The sequence below is a fragment of the Nyctereutes procyonoides genome, unplaced genomic scaffold, assembly GCF_905146905.1.
Source record: "Nyctereutes procyonoides isolate TBG_1078 unplaced genomic scaffold, NYPRO_anot_genome, whole genome shotgun sequence".
NCBI lineage: Eukaryota > Metazoa > Chordata > Mammalia > Carnivora > Canidae > Nyctereutes > Nyctereutes procyonoides.
The window spans coordinates 876,956-894,030 of record NW_026575035.1 but is presented as its reverse complement, the minus strand read 5'-3'; positions in this window follow the sequence as shown (position 1 = coordinate 894,030).

The window sequence follows — 17,075 nt, the reverse complement described above, 5'->3', positions numbered from 1 at the left end:
CAAACATCACAAAACTGCAAACATAATATAAGACTTCAAATTAATTAAATAATTGATGCAACTTTGTGATAATTCTTACCTAGTATTTTTGGCTGCCTACTCTCTGGTTACTTCTTTATATGACAAATGGTGAAATTTCTGGTCATTTCCAGTTTATTCAAGCAGTGATTAATTTCAAATACTCTCGCATTGACAATACTTATTACCCAGTTAGCTATCACTAACTGCTTTATAGTAGTATATTATAAATCTTATGTTATCTTACTGGTAATAATTTCCTGTCAAATCAGCAAGAAATGTATCTTTTATCAGTGTGTTCATATGATTTATTACTCTTTACTAATTTGCCCATCAAATAATTGGGAAGCTTTCTCATTATTTCTTTTCCAACATTATCTATTTATTTTAGTTAATTATAGCTTTTGGTATGGTCTGAAATGTTAATGACATTTTAGTAGACTAATTGTGTTGAAATTTTTTTCTAATTCTTCGAACACATACTTTAGATTCTTAAAGTATTATTGTTTCCATGCTCTATGACTTGAATAGCTTTTTAATGAACATATTATCCCACATCCAGGGTTGTTGAAGAAATCCATATGCTGTTAAAGAAAATTCCAAGTCACATGCATTTTTTACAATGCTTCATCTCCAAAACAAAAATGTGTGGCAGAGTTTGAAGTAGTCAACAATCCTAGCTACCACAGATGGAGTTTTTTTCCCACTGTAAGATTAAATGAACGAGCTGTATACTGCACACATTCTGCAACTAATTAATATTTTCAAAAGTACTTACACCATTTGTTGTCACCAATGTCATATGCTAATCTATATATTAAGTATTATACGTGCATTACTTCTTATTTCCACCGTTATCATAGTAGTTCTGAATATAATAACTATTATTATTTCCATTTCACAGGTGAAACTATGCAGCTTGAATACGTAGCTAGCAAATGATTGAGCCAGAAGTCATGCTCAGAAACTCTGAATCTAGGGCTCAGGCTCTCACATACTTACTGTAAGATCCTGCTTTCTTTGATTGCTGTATTGAAATTAGAGAAGATTTGGAAGGAGGAAATGCTTACCCTGAAATACCTGAAATATTTGTATTGCCTTACCTTAAGGCTATGTATGACAAGAAAAACACATTTAGCAAAGCTAAAAGGGTCCATATTTTTCCCACTCCTTGTTCAAATGATTGATTAGATTGTGGCAGACGTTTTAGCCTCGGAGACCTGCAGAGGGAGCCCAGAGGCTCTAAGTCCTTACTGTTTTGCTAGCTTTACAAAGACTAGCCTGTTGGAAGGACTGCCACATCATGAGCCTTCCCCTGACTGACGGTGACCTTTGTTAAACTCAGCAGACTGGGCTCCAGCTTCCTCCTCTATAAAAGTACAGAGAACTGTACTAAATAGTCTCTTGGGTCTTTTCCGGCTCTAAAATTCTATAAAGTTCTATTGCAGTGCCAGTTTTTTTTTTTTTTTTTTTTTTTTTGCAGTGCCAGTTTAAGTAGGATCATGGGATATACCTAGTACCAAAGACATTTCTTTCTTTCTTTCTTTCTTTCTTTCTTTCTTTCTTTCTTTCTTTCTTTCTTTCTTTCTAAGATTTTATTTATTTACTCATGAGAGATGCAGAGAGATAGGCAGAGGGAGAAGCAGGCTCCATGCAGGGAGCCTGATGCGGGACTCATTCCCAGGACCCCAGGATCACGACCTGAGCCAAAGGCAGACACTCAACCACTGAACCACCCAGGTGCCCCAAGACATTTATTTTTTCATCTTTATTTTCTTTAAATTAAAAAAATATATTTTATGCATTTATTCGAGAGAGAGCACATAAGTAGCAGGGAGGGCAGAGGCAGAGAGAGAAGCAGATTCCTAGGTGAGCAGGGAAGTCCAATGTGGGGCTCCATCTCAGGATCCCACGATAATGACCTGAGCTGAAAGCAGATGCAGGACTAACTGAGCCACCCAGGAGCCCCTATTTTTCATCTTTAGTTGCTGAAGTCATACTTTTTAAATATGGAGTCATAGTTCCAGGCAGGATATATAGTAAAAGACAAGCCAAGCTATTTTCTCTTCTCAAATATTCAGATTTATTAATTATCCACAAAATTAAAATGAAGGGTTTTGATATTCAGAAGCTTAATTGTGTATAAGTAAGGATATTATGGGAGGTAATCCACTGATAAAACAATGATAATAATAATGTTCTCACTTGTATTCATATTGGTTTATGGCAGTCTGCAAATCTAATTTGGAAAATCAGTCATATTGAAGCATGTCTACAAATAAATGTTCCAGACCAAAAATTATAAATGATCAATAAGCTCATGAAAAAGGATCAATATCACTGAGAATCCAGGAAGTGAAAATTAAAACAAAGAAATACAGTTTTCTATTCCCCAAACTGATGAAGATTGAATGGAAGTATAAGTTGGCAAACCTTTCTAAGGGAAAATTGGGTGATATATTTGGAATTCTTTTTAACAACAACAATAACAAACTTTCTAAAAGCAGCTAAACTTAGCACTGACAACACTTCTTTTCAATGGTACATCTGAAGCCAGAGTTAAATATAAGTATAGTCTAATTTCGTGCATTTCTGATCGATTATGACAATTCTAAGTTGCCTACTCCTTCTCCATTCATAATTCAAAGAGAAAAGGCTTTATCCTGTTTTGTGCCTCTCGGCTCCTCAACCTGGCTTCAGGCTGACCCTGCCTCAGGCACCAGCTGGAGGACCCAGGCTGAAGGTGATATCAGCTCAAGGTCCCCAGACCTTCTCCCCAACCAGGGAGGGCTCTGATTGGAGTCCCAGCCTTTCTCTCCTCCAACAGCAGGAGGTCTGCAGGTTTGCAGCTGGCTTCCAGCATCACCCACCCTTTCGGATCTTCTTCCCCATGGGACAGGATAGGAAACTAAACAGATGGAAGAGGATTTTATCGTGAGGACCTAAAAACTACCAGAGTCTATCCTTGTCCTGAGGCGGCCCCTTCAGCTAGGGCCATGGTAACAGAGAGAAGGGCAAAGGATGTTGCTTTAGTTCGTCTTACCTCCTGGAGCAACGAGCCTCCCTGAGCCAGAGTAGGTCAGTGTGGACAGTATGGGGGATTCCAGCTTCACTTGGTCCAGGGGCAAAGGGGCATGGGGATGGGGAAAAACTACTTAATGGGTGAGATGTTTTACTTTGGAGAAATTGAGACATTTTGGAACTAGATAGAGGCAGTTGTTGCACCACATTATGAATATACTACATGCCTCTGAATTGTTCCTTTTAACACAGTTAATTTTATGTTATGTAAATGTCACCTCAAATTATTTTTTTTAAGTTAGTAGAGACTCTCTTTGAGTGGGGGCATTATGCATGATTTCTTTTGTCATTTATCTGCATTTGAAAATTGTTAATCACAAACCATATGGTTTTAATAATTAGGAAAGAACTGTAAAAAAGAATTAGACCCCAAGAAACTTACAATTTCAAACTACCCTTGAAGACAGCAAAAACCAAAGCTAAGAAAAATCTAGACGTCTTTTCAGACACTTTGAGAAAAACACATCTTCAAAAAAGTAAACACATAATATTTAAAATTTTCATGTTTGTTCATAAACAAATTTCTTTCCATGTATTGTTTCCCAGAACTCTTTTTTTCCCCCCAGAACTCTTTTAAGCAAAGAAGAATAGATTTATTTTAGAGCTAGTGCCTTGTGGGGAAAGGAGAGGTGGTGAGAAAGGATGGGATTCCTGGGCCAAAAATTCAGTTCAAATCTGCTTTTATGAAAGAAACACCAAGCACCACACGCCCATCTGGAGGATGAGGACAAAGTTGGCTTCACAGCTGTCTGTCTTCTCTCCTTTTCTCTGCTAGATATAGGACTGAGAGAAAGTAAGTGCACAATGCTTTTTTGCTTGTTTATTTTAATCATATAAGTATTCCCTGAAGATGTTAGCTAGAGCAATTGAGTTTGGGTTTGGAAAAATGAGAGAAGCAATAAAGGAGAAGGAGCTGCACTTTTCACTGCCTCTAATTTCCTTCTGTAATGAGTTTCCTAGTTAAATGCGCGTGCAGTTTGTCCTCTTTCCTTGTGGGAAAATACTTGTGGTAGTAACTCTTTCAGGAGCCCACAGGGATGCCTGGGTGGCTCAGCAATTAAAGCGTCTGCCTTCGGCTCAGGGCATGATCCTGGAGTCCTGGGATCAAGTCCCACATCGGGCTCCCTGCATGAGGCCTGCTTCTCCCTTTGCCTATGTTCTGCCTCTCTCTCTCTCTCTCTCTCTCTCTCTCTCCCTCTCCCTCTCCTCCCACCCTGTCTCTCATGAATAAATAAATAATATCTTTGAAAAAGAAAAAGAGGAACCCACTTTGCTTCTGGTGCTGACTTTGCTTTGTTGGGGGAAAATATATACAATCAGAGCCAGTCCAGCCCTACTGTGGGAAACATTTGGAAGACCATGGAAGGTGTTGTTGAAAAGAATAATAGATCAAGCATTTTTATTTTTCTACAAGCCACTTAAAAGAAAACCATAGAAATCTAGTAAAATAATCCAATGCTTCAGTGAAAAATGATGGCTGAAGGTGTTTCTCAAAGCATTGTGTGTGGCCCGCCTGAATCAAAATTTCCTGATTGTTGTAAAAAATACATTTAGGAGGTTTAATCCTAGAATTACTGAAACAGAAACTGTGGGAGGTGAAACTATATTTATCAAAAAAATACACGTAGGGGCACCTGGGTGGCTCAGTAGATGAAGCATCTGCCTTCCGCCCAGGTCATGATTCTGGGATCAAGCCCCTCATCGATCCTCTGCTCAGTGGGGAATCTGCTTCTCCCTCTCCCTCTGCTCACTCTCACTCCTCCTCATGCTTGAGCTCTCTGTCTTGTGACTCTCTCTCTCTCTTTCTTTCTCAAATAAACAAAATCTTTTAAAAAAAATACACATAAATGCATTCTAAGGCAGAGGTCAATGAAGCATGAGCAGAGGACCTAATCTGGCTTACTACCTGTTTTTAGAAGTCAAGCTTTATTGGCACACAGCCACACTCCGTCTATTGCTGCTTTTGTACTAAGATGGCAGAGATAAGTGGTTGTGGCCGAGGCTCTATGGGCCTATAAAGCTTAACTGTTTACTATCTAGCCCTTCACTGAAAAAGTTTGCAATCCCTCACTGCTTCTCAGACTTTCATGTGCATGTGAATCACTCAGAAATCATTTGCGAAAAGATTTAGGTTCAGTAGGTCTGGCAGGGGGCCTGAGATTCTTTTTCTCTCAAATCTCCAATGTGATGCTGATGTTGCTGTTTAGTAGATCACATTTAGTAGTGTGGCCGAGAGTAGTTGTCCTCAGAATATGATAAATGTAAATTCTTTTTTTTGTTTTTTAAAATTTATTCATTCATGAGAGACACACAGAGAGAGGCAGAGACATAGATAGAGGGAGCAGCAGGCTCCCTGGGGGGAGCCTGATGCCTCCCTGGACCCTGGGATCACGCCCTAAGCCGGAGGCACATGTCTGCTCAACCACTGAGCCACCCAGGCATCCCGACAAATGTGAATTCTTAGCTCCAACACAAACCTACCAGATCAGAAATGCTGTGGGCCATGTTTTATCAATCCTTCCAGGGCTTGAATGCATTTCTGATGCATTCCAAAGCTTGAGAACCACTTGTCCAGATTATCCTTATGTAAACTAAAACTATCCTCAAAGAACCCGAAATTATATGTTTATGTTAGACTCCATAATCATTGAATTTTCCTAAACACAGTGTATATTTGTTGACCATAATAATCAGCAGGGAAGGACGCACTGTATGAAGTCGTCACTTAATACCATCTGATTTTTTTCTTCCTTGTATATCCAGAATGGTAGCCTCAAATAATTAAAATTTTTACATACCTCTTCTTTGGTTTATTCTGGTTTAATTAATATTTGCTTTTGGAGGAGGTCTTCTATTTTTGTGCGGACTCAAAATAGCTTCAAATGCCATGTCATTTCTAAAATGAACAACAGAGGGAGCTGGTGTTATAATCCTAATCCACAAGGATTAGCGGAATCTTTCCTCTTTATTGGCCAAATCAAAGAAAGAACAGCCTTTTGACTCATTCTTGAATGAAATGTTATTGTTTAGATGTGTAGTGCATGTTATATACGGCTCTTTCTAATGCCAAAACAGTTATATATGTTCTAAATGAGTGTAACCTGTAAGCAATTCTATTCAATCACTTTCAACATTCATAGACCTTCTAGTATGTTCAAACAGTATCGAAAGTACAAGAGATGGGACGCCTGGGTGGCTCAGCGGTTTAGCACCTGCCTTCGGCCCAGGTCGTGATCCTGGAGTCCTGGGATCGAGTCCCACATCGGGCTTCTGCATGAAGCCTGCTTCTCCCTCTGCTTGGGTCTCTGCCTCTCTCTCTCTCTCTCTCTCTCTCTCTCTCTCTCTCTGTGTGTGTGTGTGTCTCATGAATAAATAAATAAAATCTTTAAAAAATAAAAAAAAGAAAGTACAAGAGATTACTAAAGCACAGATCCTGTTATCATTAACCATAAGCTTTTGGGGAGAGGGAGTATTCACAGCAGCCTGTAAATAAATTCAGTAATACAGAATAATACAGAATACAACCTCCTAGTAAGATCAGAGAGGACCAGATAGATGCTTTAGCTAGAAGTGGTCTTTTGGGTACATGACATGAGTAGTCACAGGAGGGCCTGAGCCACGTAACACTGAGCTGAATGACGCCCCTTACCATAACACTAGAAGTACAAACTGTTAATTGTAATTGCCCAGTTTGTCAACAGGAGAGAGAATATTTACAAAATGAAGTAGAACATATTCCCAGGAGTGAGGGACCAGCGCACGGGCAACAAATGGACTATATCAGATCCTTCAGCACCACAAAGATTTAAATGGGCTTTGACCAGTATGGATTCAGGACTTGGCTTTGCTTATCTAGTCAAACAAATTAGTGTTAAACAGTGAAAGGATTGAAATGAAAGATACTATTGTCAGTTTGTTCTACCAAGTGACTTTTTTTTTTCTGATCAAGAAAACCATTTTATGGGGATCCCTGGGTGGCGCAGCGGTTTAGCGCCTGCCTTTGGCCCAGGGCGCGATCCTGGAGACCCGGGATCGAATCCCACGTCGGGCTCCCAGTGCATGGAGCCTGCTTCTCCCTCTGCCTATGTCTCTGCCTCTCTCTCTCTCTGTGTGTGACTATCATAAATAAATAAAAATTAAAAAAAAAGAAAACCATTTTATGGAACATTCTGTATAATAGTTTGAACTACTTAGTGGGGTGGGGACTAAATAAATATTGGCTGATATATGAAGAGGTGGATGGAGACCCAAACAGCTGATTGGATTGACAGAAGAAAGAGATGGTCAAAGTCTGATGAGGGTGTTATTAGTAAGAATGAAAGAGAAAGAAAACCTGGAGAAACATTGTTTGGGTAGATTCTCTGGGTTTGATAATTACTTGGATACAGGAATATAGAAGTCAGTGGGTATGAAAATGACTGGTGACCAAATGACGATGAGGTCTTGAGTATTAATCAAAATATTAGAAAGCTAGTTGAGCTTGGAGGGTGTGTGTCCAGGGATGAGTAGCTTTAGACTCTTTGGGTTGGAGGTGCTATACCACCTAGGATGAGATACACAAGAGGCTGTTAGCTTCACAACCTTGAGATTTGGAAGAAAGGTTTGGAACAGAAATAGAGATTGAGTTATTTTATAGAGATCTTAGGATAGCTTAGGTATATGATAAAAGGAAAATACATTCAGTCACAATTTTACTGATCCATTTGATAACATTTATCAAAGACCTAATGTGTTCTCTGCTCTGGGCTACAGGCTGATGAGTACAATGGAGAACATTTTTGGAACACTGATTATATGATAGGCACTGCCCAGTGCTAAAACTGGAGCAGCAAACTTAGATGAAATCTACATCCTAGTGGGAAGAGATAGAAAATAAAAATAAGAAGTAAAGGTAAATAAAGGTAAATAAAGCCTGAAAGCAAGATGGAGAATGTTAGAGCTAGGGACTCTCATTTTAAATAGGCTGATCAGGGAAGGCCTTGCTGAGAAAATAGCATTTGCACAAAGACCAGATGTAGGTAAAGGAGCAAGGACGTATGGGAAACAAACGTTCCAGGCAGAGCAACAAGCAACAGCAAGAACACTAAGTACAAATGCCCTGGGGTAGGAACATGCCCGGTATACTGGAAGAATGGCAAGAAGGTCAGGGTTTTTGCAGCAGAGTAGAGTGATAGGAGATAAGGTCACAGAGGTGATAGGGAACAGCTAATGTAGAAAGACCTTGTAGGCTGCTGACATGACTTTGGCTTTCCCTAAGAATGAGATGAGAGCCTATCACAGGGATTTTAATGGAGGAGTGACAGGATCTGACTTATGTTCTGTAGTATCACTCAGGCTTCCACTGGGAAAAATAGCTAAAGAGGCAAGAACAGAAGCAGTAAGAAGACTAATTTGGGTAAGAAATGACGGTGGCTCAGTCCAGGTTAATAGCAGCAGAGGCGGAGAGTGGTTGCATTCCGCATATATTTTGAAAGTAGAACCAATAGGACTTGATTGATTGATTACAGGCTGTGAGAGAAAATTGAGGATAAAAGGTCGCTCCAGCATGTTTTGTCCTGAGCAATTGGAAAAATGGCATTATCATTGGCTAGGATGGAGAACACTGAGATGAAGTTTGTGGGAGGAAGGAAAGATCGAGAATTTTGTCTGAACATGTTAACCATGAGATAGGTACCCATTAGACAACCAGGTGAGGTCATGGAAGAGGCTGTTTTATATATGATCCTGGAGTTCAGGACAGAATTGTAAGCAAGAGATATAAATGTGGCAGTTGTCCTGTACAGATGGTATTTGCAGCCTGAAGTAGATGAAATCACAGAAAGGATAAGTGTAGATAGAGAGAAAAGGCTCTCAAAGGCTAAATTAAAATTAAAATCTTGGAATATTCAACATTTAAAGTCAGAGAAAACTACAGGAACTAGTCAGAGTGAGGCAGTCAAGGAGTTTATTCTAAAAAGAGATACATACAGAAATAAGTGTATGTTTGTACTAATTACAGAGGGGGTTCAAAGAAGAAGAGGGCTCGGGTCTATCAAAATAGTGAAGGATTAAGAACGATTTGATAGACAAGGACCCTGGAAGTGGTTGAGGATGTTCCAGACACAGAGATGAGATTCACAAATCCAGCTCATTGTGGTAGGGAAGTCAACAAAAATGACTCTGAAGCCAAACTGCCTGGATTTGAATCCTTACTAGTTGTGTGACATTGGCCAAATCACTTCAACTCTGTAGGCCTCAAGTTCCTCATCTATAAAGTGGGGATAGGGATCCCTGGGTGGCGCAGCGGTTTGGCGCCTGCCTTTGGCCCAGGGCGCGATCCTGGAGACCCGGGATTGAATCCCACGTCGGGCTCCCGGTGTATGGAGCCTGCTTCTCCCTCTGCCTATGTCTCTGCCTCTCTCTCTCTCTCTCTCTCTCTCTCTCTGTGACTATCATAAATAAATTTAAAAAAATTTATAAAGTGGGGATAATAGTATGTACATCATAGGGTTGTTATGAGGATTAAATAATTAAATATTTGTAAATTCTCCAATTACAAGCATGCTATGTGCTATTTAGAAGTATTAGTTTAAAAAAAATCAACACATGGGGCTTTGGAATTCTATGGAACAGTTTGGGAATTGTAATGATCAGAGTACAGGGTGGGTGGGGAGAAGAAATGGTGAGTCATAAGGCTGGAGAGGCCAGTTAGGGCTAATTCATGATGCTCTTCATATTGTAGTAAGGTATTTAGGCTTTCCCTCTAAGCAACTGATCAGATTTATGTTTTTGAAACACCCTTCTAGCATCAGGATGAAGGTTACTGAGTGAGGAAGGAGGTTAGAGGTAAAACATGAGTAAAGATAGAGAAATGAGATGACGTGAAGAAAAAGAGTAGGAGTGAGTGAACTGGAGAGCATTTAGGAGGCAAAATCGGCAGTGCTTCATCACTAACTGGATGTGAAGAGTAAGGCAAAAGGGAAAGACTCAAAGGACTTCCAGGTTCTCTCTTGTGTTACTGATTAGCCGAGAAGGAATATAAGAGGAAAAACATGTGCCTTTAATTAAAGAGAATCCTGTTTTGTGAGTGCTGGCACTGAGTACATTTGATATTCAGGCTGAGATGATCAGACACTTCAGGAAGCAGAAGCATGGGATATAAGCTGTTGTACAGCTGTGACCTCAGAAGAAGAGTCTAGGCTGGACATGCAGATTTAGAAGTCAACATCGTCTAAGTGATCGTGGGAGTTATAAAATTAGATGTTCAAGGAACGGTGTGCGCAATGAGAAATCCAAAGTGAAGCATCAACACTTGGAGAAGAGACAGCTGAATAGGAGGCAAAGTAGGTATAGAGATGGAAGAAGCAAGAAAGACTGGCTTCTTAAAAGCCAAGAAAAGGAAAATATCTGGGAGGATAATGACTGAAGCCCCAAATGCCGCATATAGAGAGGTCAAGGATGAAGACAAAAGAAATTGCATTAGGCTTGGTAATTATGAGATCAGTGGTTTCTCACTATAAAACGAAGTGGTAAAAGCTGGAGGCTAATTACATGGGCATAGTAGACACAGTTGGTGCTCCTCCCGTGTCCTTTGGCATTCGCCATTCCCATACCTGCTGATGGCTTCCTACTGCAAATACCTGCCATGTTCCACCTTTGTGGCCAGCAGGAGCCCAGCTTTCTCTTGGAGCTGACCAGAAGTGCTAGAGAGTCAATGTCACCAGGAGCAACCCTCAATGATCCAGGATGAGAGCTGATTTGTAAGTACCTCAGTATTCCCACATCCAAAGAGGGAAAACTCTCGGACAAGTTCTGCATAGTTTTCTCACATGTCCTCAATGAGATTCAAATCTCATGTTTCTTGCAGTAGTACCCTATGCATCAACACACCCTATAGTGACTCCTTTCCCTCTCTGAGTCACTTCCCCATCCCCCTGGCTGGGATTGCCTCCCAAATAAGTCACTCCCATCAAATTCTCATCAGGGTCACCTTCTGGAGTTGCCTAATTTAAGACATTAGATAATAAACCTTATAACGAGGCAAAGATTAAAACAAATTAGAATATTTAAGCTGGATCGTGAATGAAAGAAAGATATAGGGCAGTAGCTAAAAGGTGGCATAGGGTCAAGAGACTTTTTTTCCTTTATATCGTAGGGGAAAATCAAGCAAGTTGATATTCTGAGAGGAAAGAGCCTATGGTGGTGGGGTTGAGGGTGTAGGACAAGAGATAAACTAACAGTGTCCCTGGGATAGTAGGAAGGCAGGTGATTGCACAAAGAGGGGTTACTAATAGAGGAAAAAAGGACACATTACTATTAAGTAGGAGGCAAGGAGAGATGGTGGTTGTAGTAACAGGTAAGAGTGCAGTTGAGTGTGTGTGTTGTGGTGACCAGAAAGCAGAAAAAGAGCTCATTCTCTCAGGTGAAGAAGATTAGGGTCAAAGTATAAATCTATAGAGCAAGAAAAAAGAAAAAAATATGGCGACTAGTAGAATGTCTTCATGTAGGTGATTAATGGAAAAGAGAAAAATTTAGAAAGGTAAGTCAAGAAACAAGTAGTACAGTGACATGGACACAAAAGAGGAAACACTTTCAAAGGAGGGAATGATTAGATTGGCCCAGGCTGTAGACGGGCTGAGATGAAAGGGAAAAGTTTGTGGATTTTTAAATTTCCTAAACAATTATCAGTGATTTTGGAGCAAGGAATCTCTATTGGGATGATAGAATAAAAGCTTCCCCCTCAAAAGATAAAGGAGTATATGGATAGGGAAAAAGAGAAATAGTAAATAGAAGATCCCTTGATCAAATATTAATTCCAAAATACATATTCATATCCGTTAAATGGAGAAAGTGCCTGGTACCAAGTGCCTGTATTCAAAACCCATTAGCTATTTGGTTCTATTATATGGAATTGCCTGGATTTGATGATTTTTTAACTACAAATAGGGTAATTTCACATGATTCAACCCAATACTTAGGTTTATTACTGACTAGCAGTCAGATTCTCAGATCCTTCGTGTCAATATCAGTGCTAAGTCTACAGGGAATACTTGAGCCACAAAACTGCCAAGAATACTTCGTAGTTCATGAAACACACGGATGGAGGCTAAGAAAACTGGCAAATATTAATTTCATTGTTACTGTTTCCTAATAATGTATACTCTATGTAAAAAATAATAATTTCTATAACACGGTATTAGAAATAAGCAGTGTTCTTTTTGTTAGATTTTCACAAATATTCTGAAAATAGAAATCTTTATATCACTCAGCTTTTAATCTAGTGTTTTTGAGAGTAAAATAGCTATAGTAGAATGAAACTATGAATGACAACTTATCTGCAGTAGACATTATTAAATGAAAGCAACTTTTGTGAACTTGATTATTTTGGACCTTACGCCTTGCTTCAATAATTCTTCTCAAATTTAATTGCTTCAAGGCCAATGATGAAGGGCATGTAAAATGCAATTAACAGATGAAAAATCTCTCTTGTGATTTGATATTAAACAGAAGTGATGGAGTGTGACATTAAAAAAATGGTATCAGAGGTGCACACTTTACATTTCACTTTAATTATATCAATTTCAGACTCTGGAACACTGCAGTTTCACACATGCTTAATTAAATTACGTCAGTACCAATACTTTTAGGTCAAAAAACATTTTTTTGGAGGAAGTTTCAAAGACAGATAAGATGAGAGGACACCAATTCTTTGCCTTTCTGGCTACTGGGCCAGAATAAGCTCTTGAAAGTCTTTTTTTTTTTCCCTTTCAAAGATCTGTGGTTGTAATTAAAAATGATTTGAATAGAATTCAAAGCCCCTAAAACAACTGAGATTTTTTTTGAGTATTCTTTGGGCTCACAGAAGAGAGAGTGGTCTATATTAATTTCACTAACTCTCCACCCCTGATAAGTAGTTTCAGACTGGTGTACTTTTTTGAAGATGTAAGAAACAAGAGACCACTAAAAGTTTTTTTTAACAATTAAAAAATTAATAATTAATTTTACTTCAAAGAAGAATTTAAAAGCTCTAATTTATATCCATTTTACAGACCAGAAAATAAAACTTTAAGATATTAATGTTTAGGTTGCATACTGCTGGTTGTACAGTTGATGTACATGTTTCCCTATGATATATCATATACTAAATTCCCCATCTACATGTTCCTTTCAAGGAAGGATATATAGGAATTGCGTTTTTCTTCCCTTACCCCTGTTTATGTTAATAGCGATGCTCTTTTTGCCCTTCCAGTTCTTATGTCCTATCTTCTCCACTATACCATTTTCCTAGAGGCATTCTATGATAAAAGTTCAGGTGAAAGTCATTGACAGTGGTCTGAAGTCCTCATGTGCAAGACACTAACTAAACCATAGCACCAAGTAAGTCTAAGGAGTACAGTGGTTGACTTAGATTCTGAAGAGAGTATCTACAGCCACAAAGAATACCTTCCCCAGACATTATAAGATTTACCAGATATTTGCTGGAGCCAAGACTATGGTTTTAGAACATTTTAACATGTAATAAAAACTTTGAGAACTTACATATCAGTTCAGTTTATTTAATTTGTTAGCAAATAAGTTACATAGTTCTATTCACAATAATAGTTACCATTAACCAAATATGTGCTATTTAAAAATACCTACATATATAAATACCTACATATATGTCTATATATATTATATAATATATACATATTATATAATGTAGTTCCCATTTAAATGGATATTATGATTCTCCTTAAAGACAAGGGAACAGAGAAAGTAAGTGACTTGCTCAAGATCATACAACTAGTTCCCAAAAGGTGTCCGCAAATATTTTTTAGTTACATCTCACCTTTGTGTTTGTTTGTGTGACCTTGTAATTTAGAAAATCAAAAGTTATGGTGAGATCCCCTTAAAATCTACTTCCTTAATGGCTGACTTCAACTAACTCTAGTTGTACTCAGCTGATAGGTTAAAATTGACAGACTAAAAACTTCCAAGTTAGATATCCCCTAACTAATTAAAATAATTTAAGAGACTCTTTTAAAAGTGAGGATTAATAATATATTTAGAATTTTATTGAACCATTGACTATTTTTTCCCTGAGATACTTAAGAAATTTCAAAGTTCTTTCACTAATGCTTACACCTTCCTTTTAAAACTAAACATCCATAATTAAAGCCTAACGCTAGATAGAGAAAAATGCACAAATCTTTGTGTACAGGTTGATAAAATATCACAACATGAACTAACCCATGTAGTCATCTTCCAGGTAGAAAACTTTGCCATAACTTTGAAGCTCCCCCCAGGCCCTTCCCAATGGCTCTTCCTTCTTCCCTTCCCATAAGAAATCATTGTCTTGGCTCCTAACACTATAGATTAGTTTTACCTATTTTTGAATGTTTTTACAAGTAGAATAGTCAGGTTTTTAATCTGTGCAGATTCTTTTTATTCAATATTGTGTTTATAAAATTTCATTCAAGTGGTTGCAAGTAGCTGTAATTTTATTTTCAGTGCTGCATGATATTCCGTTGTATGAATACACCACACTAAAAAAATCCAGTCTTCTGTTCATAGAAACCTGAGTTATTTCCATATGGAGGCTATCCAAACGTCATTACCATGAATGGTTTTGCACCTGTCTCTTGATATAAATGTTCGACTTCCGTAGATAATTCCAAACAGATTTCCAAAGTGGTTGTACTAACTTACAATCTTCCCAGCTGTGAATGAGAATTCCTACTTACCATGTTAGTGCTAATTTCTGATGTTTGTTGGTAAAGTTGGGAGCTCAGAGGAAGCATCATCCCTGTTTAAATGCAGCATAGCGATTTTATATATTCTATTTACCCCAGGTAACCAAACTGTCTTCTGGATCTTTTGTCATTGTGACCTACTCCCTAGCTGTAACTGTTCACACTTTAGCTGGAAGTGGATGCTGTGAACTGAGACTATTTAATGACATATGGCAGGGTACCAGTATGATCTCATGTGTGAGTAACCACTTTAAAATCATCTTAGTAAATTGTTGATTCATTGGCCTGAAAAGAGCAATGTCAAAGTAAGCCACTTAGAGAGTGAGGCACTATAAGCCTGGACACTGTGCTAGGAGGAACACTGAGGTCTTCTTGATGCATCTCACGCTTATCATAGGGTTTGCATGAAAGTTCTGAAGATACCAGAACTTTTGCAATACATTATTCCAGAAGACAGCATTAATTAAACTGACAACAGGTGCCTAAAACCTCTGGCCCATTCCTTCCAAGCAGGTTGAAACCTTTTATTAAAGTTCCTTGTAAACCCTAAGAACCTTATTTCAGAAATTCTTATAAACTATACCTACTTTTTCTCAGTTAAGAGAAAACCCGTGAGAGATGATCAATTTACCTGAAATGACTCTGGATCCAGGAACTATTCCAGACATAAATTTGCAAAATGAAATGTCTATTACTTTACCTTGTTTTTGAAAAGCTCACCGAGACTTTGGAGATGGTGTGGGGAAGAAAAGAGAATGACATTCTTGGATTTATTTGTGAGTAATGTATATACATCTATAATTTTTCTTCTTGGTGATGTTAAGGAGAAACTGAATGAGCAAGTTAAACTTGTAGCCTTCAAAGAGAACCTGCTCTCCTTGCCTCATATGCCTTAAGTAGGTGAAGAAGGAAAGGAGATATCATCTCTGAATAATAAATAGAAGATTAAGAGAGATTTAATCTCCAAGGTATTTCCAGCACCCAAAGTTTCTTTAGCCCACAAAGTCCATTTGCAACCTCTTGATTGTCTTTTTTTTTCTTAATTACATGAATGATCACTAATTTCCAATGCATCATCAATGTTCTTCATCACCTTTTCTTCAGCCCATGGAGTCATGGGCAGAGTGGTGCTATCATCAAGTGTCTGATGATCGTAAAAAACAATAAACACACCCAGTAACCTAGAAGTGAGGTTTTCATGTTTAAATCTACTCATGCTGTCTTCTTGCCATTTGTTTTCAGTGGCATCCAGTTGACTTAATCGGTTTCAATAATAGATTTAGCATAGACTCTGGCAATTTTCTCAAGAAATAATAGAAGTCCTTGGTAGGTGAGGGAAAAAAAGGGAAAACAAGAGTGGGGTTAAGGAAGGAGGAGGAAGTGTGGATGAATGAAAGTGCCTCTTGCACATTTCCACAGACTTAAGTATGTGTGACTGGTAGGTTTAAAGAGGAGCCCTGGGACACCTGGGTGGCTCAGTGTGAGCACCTGCCTTTGGCTCAGGGAGTGATCCCAGGATCCTGGGATGGAGTCCCACATCAGGCTTCCAGCGGGGACTGGGCTTCTTCCTCTACCTATGTCTCTGCCAGTCTCTCTGCGTCTCTCATGAATAAATAACTAAAATTAAAGAGAGAGAGAGAGAGAGAGAGAGGCCTTTTCCTTATACAGGCAGAGAGAGCAGCTTCCTCTTGTCCCTGAGCTTCTGTGCAGATTGAAAAACCTCCATCAGAGAAAAGTGGAGACTTCTCAAATATGCTTCTATCTTGGTGAGACTACTCTGGCTTCTCTAGAGTTGGGGAAGAGAGGGAAAAGAAAGGGTAGAGAAAGTCTTAATTGACTGGAATGGTTCCATCTGAAAGTTATATACATCTGAATAATAAACAGATCTGAAATTTATTTTGCACTTAGTGGACACTTTTTCAACAGGATTTTATTTATTTGACGGGGAGAGCGAGAGAGAGCACACAAGCACAGGGAGTGGCAGGCAGAGGGAGAGGAAGAAGCAGGCTCCCCGTTGAGCAGAGAGCCTGATGTGGGGCTCGATCCCAGGGTCCTGGGATCATGATCTGAGAGGAAAGCAGATGCTTAAGAGACTGAGCCAGCCAAATTCCTGGCACTAAGTGGACATTTAAAGCCTACTTGTGTGTGCATGTGTGTGAGCAAGCTGTTACTGTGGATCTCGTGTGTGACTAATCACCCCTACCCCCACCCCCAAACACTGAAAATTTCTCCCTGGCAGTTTTCTTGATTCCAGGAACTTTC